The 10,293-nt window shown below is 40.5% G+C and overlaps 1 pseudogene across 1 annotated transcript in view; it reads left to right on the forward strand.

Annotated features, from left to right (window-relative positions):
* Nucleotides 1-9,639: 9,639 nt before the first annotated feature.
* Nucleotides 9,640-10,293, forward strand: part of LOC116557282 — an 8,885-nt pseudogene continuing 8,231 nt past the window's right edge. Inside the window, exon 1 of the transcript XR_004271455.1 lies at nucleotides 9,640-9,804. The product of XR_004271455.1 is annotated as a 60S ribosomal protein L10a pseudogene (transcript). The remainder of the gene's footprint in view (nucleotides 9,805-10,293) is intronic.

Genomic DNA, 10,293 nt, shown 5'->3' on the forward strand with positions numbered 1-10,293 from the left:
CAGCCAAGAGGGGACAACATAGCAAGATTAAGTGAAAAGATGTTTGCCATTTTTCGTTGCTCTCTCCCTTGCAATGATACACAGAGGAGAAAAGGACCCAGGAGTGTGTGTGTGCAGATGGTTTGCCCATTTAGGCTTCTCTCACTTTGATACCCACTGTTAACTCCATGCCCGCCCCCTATCCCATTGTACTCTTTCCTCTACCTTGGCAGAGAAACTCTCTGGCTTAGACATGAACAAAAGAACACGGTTACTCAGCACAGCAAAGCAATCTGGAATTTTCCAAAGGAATATGATTGAAGACAAAAGAACATAAAGAAAACACAAAGTTCTTAAGTACGGTGAGGCTAAGAAAGCACAGTTGTCCCTTCCTACAATAACCGAGCAGCACCTGGCTGTCACCGGTCATGTCCACACTCTCTGGAGAATCCCATCCAGTGAAACTATATCTTAGATCACTCACATACTCTCTCTCCACACCCTTCTTAGTCTTCATGCCTTCTTAGAGGGAGATTTGAAGGACATCCTGGCTGGATAATAGGTGATATCAACTCACTGCAACCTCTGCCTCACAGGTTCAAACGATTCATCTGCCTCTGTCTCCTGAGTAGCTGGGATTACAGGCACATGCCATCACGCTCAGCTAATTTTTGTATTTTTAGTAGATAAAAAAAATTGTACTGTTTTTTAGCTTTTGACATTCATTTTCTTACTTAACCTTCACAAAGACTCCTGTGGGAAATATCCTAATCACAATTCCACAAAGAGTGATTGAAAATTAGAAAGACGAAGCACTTACTATTAGTAATTTCATACTGAGCCCAGGTTTGAGCCTGGATTTGTCTGATGCCTGTCTGGCAGTGAAGAGGCTGTGGTTTACCACAGACCTGAGTAGCTTTATCAAAGTTACTTCACCTCTCTGCACCTTTTTCTCATCTATATAGCACCAATTTCATAGTTATGAAACATTCACATAAGTGCCTGCATATGGTAAGTACTCAAAAAATGTTTCCTACCTGCAATGGACTGAATATATCCCACCCCCCACATTCATATATTGAAATCTTAGCCCTCAATGTGATGATAGGAGGAAAGACCTTTGAGAGGTAATATGTCATAAGGGTGGAGCCCTCATGAATGGCATTAGTGCCCTTATAATGCCTTCAGAGGGCTCTCTTGTCCTCTTTCTGCCTTGTGAGGGTCCACTGAGAAGCTGGCAGTCTGCAACCTGGAAAAGGGCCACCCCAGAACCAACCATGCTGGCACCCTGATCTTGGACTTCCAACCTCCAGAACTGCAACAAGTAAATCTCTGTTGTTGCTAAGCCATTCAGTCTATGACACTTTGTTGCAGCAGCCCTAACTGTCTAAAACGCTACCATCACCATCATTATTATTACCAATATTAATGATACCAGCATGGGAAGACACAACCTGTCTCTGTCTTCCTTCTCTCTACATTTATATGTATTAATCTCCCCGTTCTTTCTCACATTCCTCCTACCTTCATGGGTAGGTAAAATTTATTTCTTTTTCTTTTCAACTGATTGCCCTGTTGATTGAATAAACTATCATAGGTTTGTTGGAACAAACCATATCAAACTCGTGTCAATCCACCCCTAGGCGAAACTTGGCTTCTTTACCTAGAGTGCTAGCCTGGCATCTGGACTTTAGTATAATGACACAATATTACATCCCAGGTGATATGATTTGGCTCTACTTCTCCACCCAAATCTGTCAAATTGTAATTCCAAATGTTAGAGGAAGAACCTGGTGTGAGGTGATTCAATCATAGGGGTGGATTTCCCCCTTGCTGTTCTTGTGATAGTGAGTTCTCACATGATCTGGTTGTTTAAAAGCATGCAGCAAGGCTGGGCGCGGTGGCTCATGCCTGTAATCCCAGCACTTTGGGATGCTAAGGCAGGCAGATCACCTGAGGTCAGGAGTTGGAGACCAGCCTGGTCAACATGATGAAACCTTGTCACTACCAAAAATACAAAAAATTAGCTGGACGTGGTGACAGGCACCTGTAATCCCTGCTACTTGGGAGGCTGAGGCAGGAGAATGGCTTGAACCCAGGAAGCATAGGTTGCAGTGAGCTGAGATCACGCCACTGCACTCCAGCCTGGGCAACAAGAGTGAAACTCCATCTCAAAAAAAAAATGTGCAGTATTTCCCCCTTCGCTCTCTCTCTTCTGCTTTGATATGTAAAGGCATGCTGACTTCCCTCTTGCCTTCTGCCTGTGATTATAAATTTCCTGAGGACTACTAACCATGCTTCCTGTATAGCCTGTGGAACTGTGAGTCAACTACACCTCTTCATAAATTAATTACCTAGTCTCAGGCATGTTTTTATAGTAGTGCAATAATGAACTAATACATCAGAACTAGCTAAACATTTCTATTTCGTATCTAAAGGATATCTTTATTTCCCAAACCCCCATGGTGAACCTCCTCGAGGCCAGCCATTCATCACACTTTTCCCAACTCATATGGCTCATGCTTGAGCCATGTAAACTACAGCCTCTTCATTGCTAACCAGGCGTCAGACAAATCCAGGCTCAAACCTGGGCTCAGTACAAAGTTACTAATACTAGTAAGTGCTTAATTTGTCTAATTTTCAAGTCACTGTTTGTGGAATTGTGATTAGGATATCTACCACAAGAGTCTTTACGAAGGTTAAATAAGAAAATGAATGTCAAGCACTTAATGCAGAGTCTGGTCCACATCACGACAGGCTCAGTAAATGGTGGCCAACATCATTAGTACGTTTTTATGATATCACAACTACTTTACCTCAACAGTTATATGGGCAATACATATCAAAAGAAAAAAAAACTTTCTTTCTTTTTTTTTTTTTTGTTTTTGGATGAAGTCTTGCTCTGTCACCAGGCTGGAATGCAGTGGTGTGATCTCAGCTTACTGCAACCTATGCCTCCCAGGTTCAAGCTATTCTCCCTGCCTCAGCATCCCAAGTAGTTGGGATTACAGGCACATGCCACCACACCCAGCTAATTTTTGTATTTTTAGTAGAGACAGGGTTTCACCATGTTGGCCAGGATGGTCTTGATCTCCTGACCTCATGACCTGCCCTCCTCAGCCTCCCAAAGTGCTGGGATTACAAACGTGAGCCACCAAGCCCTGCTGGACTTTCTGTTACATACTCTCTCCCCCACATAGAACCTATTCAGTAAACCAGTGGTTCTCAACCTTAAAATATACATTAAGAGTCGCCTGTTTACCCCTGAATCTTAATAATGTCTTACTCACCTAAGATAGAAGTACAAGTAGCACATGTATGGACCTGGGTACTATTGGTTGCTTAATTATGGTCTATATTGACAACTCCAAATCATAATTGAATGCAGCTTCCCTGCATTTATTGTTCTTAGGAGTCTGATGATTAAAGGCAAGAAATTTAACTGTAACACTAATGTTTTGATATTTCAAACCCCCATTCGATAGCTGGGGCCGCATTCCCTAGTCTGATCTTTGTTTCTATCCAAAGTCCTTTCTGCAAAGTGGGGTCATTTCTGCCTCATAGCAGGAGCTAAAGCACTGGTTAAATAAATGAACTCACAGCAGAGAATGCCTTTCATGTTACAATCTTGGATGTTACATGTCTTCATGGATAAGAGACATAGCACCCTTTCTTTGAAATATACCAAGCGGAGGCAGTGCAGTGAGCTTCTGAGTCAGACATATCTGTGACCCTGGGAAGATTAATTAACCTATGTGAGTTCTCTATAAAGATGAAGATAATGACAGCACCTACCTCCTGAATGGTTGGGAGGATTAAATAAGTCCATCAATGAGCAGTGCACAGCTTTTAAGAGGTAGTCTCCTTGATGCTGACCTCATATCCTCTTTTTTTTCTTTTTTGAGATGGTGTTTTGCTCTGTTGCCCAGGCTGGAGTTCAGTGGCACCATCTTGGTTCACTGCAACCTCTGCCTCCTGGGTTCAAGCAATTCTCCTGTCTCAGTCGCCCAAGTAGGTGGGATTACAGGTGTGTGCCACCATGCCCGGCTAATTTTTGTGTTTTTAGTAGAGACGGGGTTTCATCATGTTGGCCAGGCTGGTCTCGAACTCCTGACCTCAGATGATCCACTCTCCTTACTGGTGTGAGCCACCATGCCAGGCCTTACCTCCTTTCTTGGGGTTGCCCCAACCTCTTTCTTATTTTCATTCACCTTCTAGTTCCCGACCAGGGATCTTCTTTGGCAAGATTATATTTGGAGAATCTATTTCTGAGCATTTGAAGAGGGCTTTGACCAGGACTATAAATTCCAGAAAACTGTTGTGTGTAAAGTGGACTTTTAGACATTAGGTAAAAACTAAGGCAATGTGAATAAAGTATGGACTTTAGTTAATCATATCAGTTTGTTAGCTGTAACAAATGTACCATAATAACATCAATAATAGAGGAAATTAGGTGGCCAGGAGCAGTGGCTCACACCTGTAATCCCAGCACTTTGGGAGGCTGATTTAGGCAGATCACATCAGGAGTTCAAGACCAGCCTGACCAACATGGTGAAACCTGTCTCTACTAAAAATACGAAAATTAGCTGGGTGTGGTGGCACACGCCTGTAATCCCAGCTACTCAGGAGGCAGAGGCAAGAGAATTGCTTGCACCTGGGAGGCAAAGGTTGCAGTAAGCCATCACGCCATTGCACTCCAGCCTGGGCGATGGAGCAAGACTCTGTCTCAAAAAAAAAAAAAAAAAATAGAGGAAATTAGATGTGAGGTGCGTGAGAACTCGCTGTAATATTCTTGTACCTTTTATGTCATCTAATATTATTCTAAACTAAAAAGTTTATTCACTGTTAAAAATATTTATCAGTATTAAAACTATAAAAGTGAAGATTTACATATATGTTTATAATTTATTCCTATATGTACATGACAAGAAATTATCAGAATAAAAGTGGAATTTTTTTTTTTGGTAGAGTCAATGTCTTATTATGTTGACCAAGCTGGTCCCAAATTCCCGGCCTTAAGCAATCCTCCCATCTTGGCCTCCCAAAGTGCTGGGATTTTAGGCATTGAGCCACCACTGATGCCTGGCCAAGAAGTTTTTTAAATAAACCTTTAGCCAGGAATAAGAATCACATTGGGGAGATAAAAATACTTGTTACTTTCTTGAAATCTTTGCAGGCCTCTATTGTGTGGAAGGTAAGATATGTGCCATATAGTTCCCCAGGAGGAATTAATGAGCAGAAATTAAAGATAATCCAGTTTTAAGTCAGTTAATGATTAAAACTGTACCCCCTCGCACATATACACATGCAAAATGGACGCATTATAAAGTAGTGTATAACCACTTTGAAAGTTGTCCATGCAGAAGACAAATGACCCCTGTCGAGCGGATGTTGCAATGAGTGGATAGGAAGTTGCACTTGATGAAATTGTACGTGTTTTATGACCATTTGCTTAACCTTATGTCCATTGGTTTTACCTTGCCCTTTTCTACCTTCATCCTTTTGGTTCATTAAGTTTTGAATTTGGAAAGGTCTTCAGAGACTATGTAGTTCTTATCTGGGGTGTGATTTTCTGACAGTCTACTTGACCTCTGGTATTATAGGCAAACACATCACTAGGAATCCCACTTGTGCAGCTTAAATCACTATTGTTTGTTCTTTCATACTGTAGCTCAAGATCCTCATCTTAGGCTTTCCTCGCTTTGACAACCTGTTTACACTAGAAATCTCACAGATTTGTTCTTGCCCTCCTGACATACAAGTGAAGCTATGATTGGTCCTTCTGCCACATACAGTCCCATGGACCTGCTGGGCCACGAGAAACAAAAAACTGCCTACGATGGATCACTGCCCTGGCCCCGGGCTGGCATCCAGTCTGAGTCATTATTTTCATGTGACATATTACTCATGGTCTTATATTTAGTGCACAAATGGATCCTAGAAATGAACCAGAAATGCAACTTGGAAAATGCACCATGACTCACAAAACAGGTAAACTGCACCAAACCATAATGTGCCACACACACAATCTGAGTTCAGATTAACCCTATGTCCTTCAGAATCACATTTTCCAAGTAAGAACCCAGGTAAACTGACTTAACTGAAATTTTGCAGACTCATATCTTGTGCAGATAGGACCACTGACTCTTCTAACAGCCCACTTCATTTACATATACTGACCAACCCCTGCGGAGACCATGTTTACTACCTGCCACCTCAAACCACCTTTTGATTAACTGCAGTCCCTGCCCAAGTTCCTTTTCCTAACTCCTTCCTTTTGAGATACCACCACAGTCGTGCTCTGCCTTGCTCAGTATGCATAATAAATCCAGCTTTGAGTAATCAACAGGTACTTCCGGTGATCTTTGATTAGTGAGTCTAACAATTCTTTTGCCTGGTTATGCTCATTTTCTTCGTTGCCTAGCACACACCTACTCTTACTTCAAGAATCAACTTAACTATCACTATGAGTCTGCCCTGATTTCTTCTTCACCTTTATCCTCTGCACTGCTAGTTACCGCATCCTCTGTGTTGCCCAAGCACTTGGCCCAGACCTCCATTAGCTTTCCTCTCACTGTATTTTCTTCTTTTGTTTATGTCAACCCACTCCTTCCACCTTTCACTAAAAACAAGAACACTTTTATACATCTTTATACGTCCAATGTTTACCCTGATCCTAGATACCAAATAGGCACTGAATAAGTAACTGTTACTTAAACCCAGATTATTCATAATAGAACTGCGAATATAGCTTTAAGGTGCGCATATGTTACTATTCTTTCTCAGCCATCATATATGTATAAGGGAGCCTCGTGTACAAATTTCCATAACACCCATTCCTTTGTGGTAACTAAAACTAGGTACTGGTGGCCAGGGTCACAAGTGATAATATAGGATTATAGGGACCCAGGTGATGGGCATGACAAATACTGTTTACAATTCTATCTTGCAAAAGGAAGAACAGCCCATTAAGCGTTTTCATTTTACAAATTATTTTCATTATGCCCGCCTACTTATTACTGGTGGAAGATGTCCAAATTCTTGGCGTTTTAAACAAAGAATTGGACAAAATGTGCAAACAAAGCAAAAACAGAAGCACCGATTTATTGAAATGAAAGTACACTCCACAGAGTGGGAGCAGGCTCCAGCAAGTGGCTCAAGAGCACTGGTTACAGAATTTTCTGGTGCAAGGAAACCAGTCAGAGACTGAAGTGAAATTACAAAGTTATACCCTATGCAAACGTCTGATTTGTTGCAGGAGGGTACCAATCAGAGGTATTTTCCATTTTTCATCTGCAACACAGAAGGCAAGGGGTGTTGCAAAGGAAGTAGCCTCTGATACTTTTGTTACTTGGGTGTGGAAAGTTGGGGTTTTTCTTTTGATTCCGTTCTAGGAAGTCAGCATGAATCAGCCTTAAGTTCCCTGCCTCTAATCCCTATTCTCCTGCCTCATGCTGGGTGGGCTAGAAATTTTTTAAAATTAATTACTAAAACAATACATAACTTAGCTTCTTGTAAAAAAAAAACAGCTGGGTGTGGTAGCACACAGCTGTAGTCCCAAGTCACTCAAGATGCTGAGGCAGAAGGATCACTTGAGGTCAGGAGTTTATATATGTAATAGATAAAACTATTACATACATATATTACACTACCTCTATCCTAATGCAAGTACTACTTTTCCAAAGGTATTTGCTGTTATTAGTTAAATGTACATCCTTCCAGATTATTTCCTTGCATTATATGCATAGGAAAAATATAGTACTGTTTTTTGTATGTGTTTAATACAAATGTAATCAAGAAAGTAATCAAGACTAAATGTCTTTTATTTTTTTTCTTTTTGAGACAGAATCTTGCTCTTTCATCCACTCTGGAGTGCAATGGCACAATCTTGGCTCGCTGCAACCTTTGCCTTTCAGATTCAAGCAATTCTCATGTCTCAGCCTCCCAAGGAGCTGGAATTACAGACACCTGCCACCACACCTGGCTAATTTTGATATTTTTAGTAGAGACAGGGTTTTGCCATGGGTTGGCCAGCCTGGTCTTGAACTCCTGACCTCAAGTGATCCACTCGCCTGCTTCCCAAAGTGCTGGGATTACTGGCGTGAGCCACTGTGCCCAGCCAAGACTAAATGTCTTTAGACCTTCATATGCATATGAGATATCAGTGGTAAAGATTTCCTGAAAGATGTTCATTTACTTGGCTCTGTTACTTAACCTGTGTCTAAGTAAAAATGTTAAGAACTGAGCATACTCAGAGCATGTGTGTATTCTGCACATAGCATATTAATACTTATATTAATAAATATAAATCTATATTACATTATACTTATGTTACCCAAAAATAATGACTGATTCCCATTATTGCTCAAGGGAATGTTGTGAAGATTAATGAAAGAGTTCATAAAACTATTTCAACTCTTTAGAATGCAAAAGCTAAAAATAAGGCAGTATGCTTTAAGTGATCAAAAACATCTGAATGCACAAGCTACATATTATCTTTAGTGGAAAAATAATTATCACTTAATACTGAAAGGCTTATACCTAGTTATAAAATTCTTATTCAACACTGGAAAAATCATAACATAGATATCTCTTCTTTCTCACTTACATAAAACTCCAGTTTACCTGTGTAAATGGGTCATCATTACATGTATAAATTTATATTTTAGAATAGGAAAATCACATTCATGCTCAATAATTTGTTTCCAGTGCCAACTTGAAGTATTTCCAACCAAACATTGAAAATGTACTTTTGAAATGTATGATGAAAAAGTATCAAGTAATGATGAATTGATGCATTCACCGTTGGAAAGTAGTAAGAGTTTGTGGTTGTGAACTATATTTGCTAATAAATTGTGTTTTAAAAGCTGCAAAAGGCTTTTAGAAATGCAATTAATATGCACATTAAAAAGTGTTCCAGGAAATCACCAGCTCAATATGGAAAAGTAATATGAGTAAAACACATAGTCACTATAACACTGTGTTTATGTAGCCCCTACTTTATGTGTAAAGGCCTTGTCTATCATAAACATGGTCGGAATAGGCAATGCACATTTATACCCAGCTAAGAGTTAATTCTCTCCCCACTTAATCATCTGAACAGAGGCTTATTGTAACCAATCTTGTTGATATTGGGTCATTATCCTGTGCTTTCCTCAGACACAATGATGTTTTAAGGACATATCTTAAAAGGGTAAGTTTTACTAAGGGAAATACTAGGCTAGAAGAGGCTACAGTGAAATTAACTCCTTGGTTTTCTGTCAGAGAATGTATTAGGGTTCTCCAGAGAAATAGAACCAATAGGATGTGTCTGTGTGTGTGTACATGTACATATATAAAGAGAGAAAGAGAGATTTATTTTAAGGAATTGGCTCAAGCAATTACAGAGACTGGTGAACCCCAAATCTGCAGTTCAAGTGTGAAGACCATCTGCCACTAGAACTCACTCTGGGGGTGGTGGAGGTCAGTCTTTTGTTGGAGTCAGGGCTTCTTCAATTGACTGGATGAGGCCCATCCACATTAGGCAAAATACTCTGCTTTACTCAAAGTCCAGCGATTTAAAGTTAATCTCATCCAAAAATACTCTCATAGAAACATCCTGAATAATCCATGTATTTGGACACCATGGCCCAGCCAAAATGATACATAAAAGTAACCAGCATGGAGAACTACGGCAGAAGTGCCTTTGGGGTCTCCCATAAGGAAAAAAGAATACCTGCTGGCACTGCTAGTCAGCAGCCTGCTGGAGAAAATTTTGAAATCCTTGTGAACCAATTAGCTCCTGTTTTCAGCATGAAGCCTGCTATTCCTTCGAAGCCCCTTCAGGTCCTGCTCCAGCTCTGATCTTCTCTTTTAAAATCACTTCTCGTCAGATAAATATGAAATAGCTCCCACTTATTATTACAGTTAATCTTTACAGCAACCTTGTTAAGCATCATTTATTTTGTTTTTAAAAAATTTATTTTTAAAATTTTTTAAAATTTATTAAAAACAAAAAAGAATCTTAAAAGAGGCAGAATATTGGCCGGGCGAGGTGGCTCATGCCTGTAATGCTAGCACTTTAGATGGCGGAGGCAGATGGATCACTTGAGGTCAGGAGTTTGAGACCAGCCTGGCCAACATGGTGAAATCCTGTCTGTACCAAAAATTAGTCAGGTGTGGTGGCATGCGCCTATAGTCCCAGCTATTCAGGAGGCTGAGGTGGGAGAATCGCTTGGACCCAAGAAGCAGAGGTTGCCATGTGCCAAGATTATGCCTATGCACTTCAGCCTGGGCAACGCAGTGAGACTTTGCCTCAGAAAAACCCAACCACAC

Source organism: Sapajus apella, unplaced genomic scaffold, assembly GCF_009761245.1.
Source record: "Sapajus apella isolate SASKATOON/1434 unplaced genomic scaffold, GSC_monkey_1.0 scaffold19, whole genome shotgun sequence".
NCBI classification, from domain to species: domain Eukaryota; kingdom Metazoa; phylum Chordata; class Mammalia; order Primates; family Cebidae; genus Sapajus; species Sapajus apella.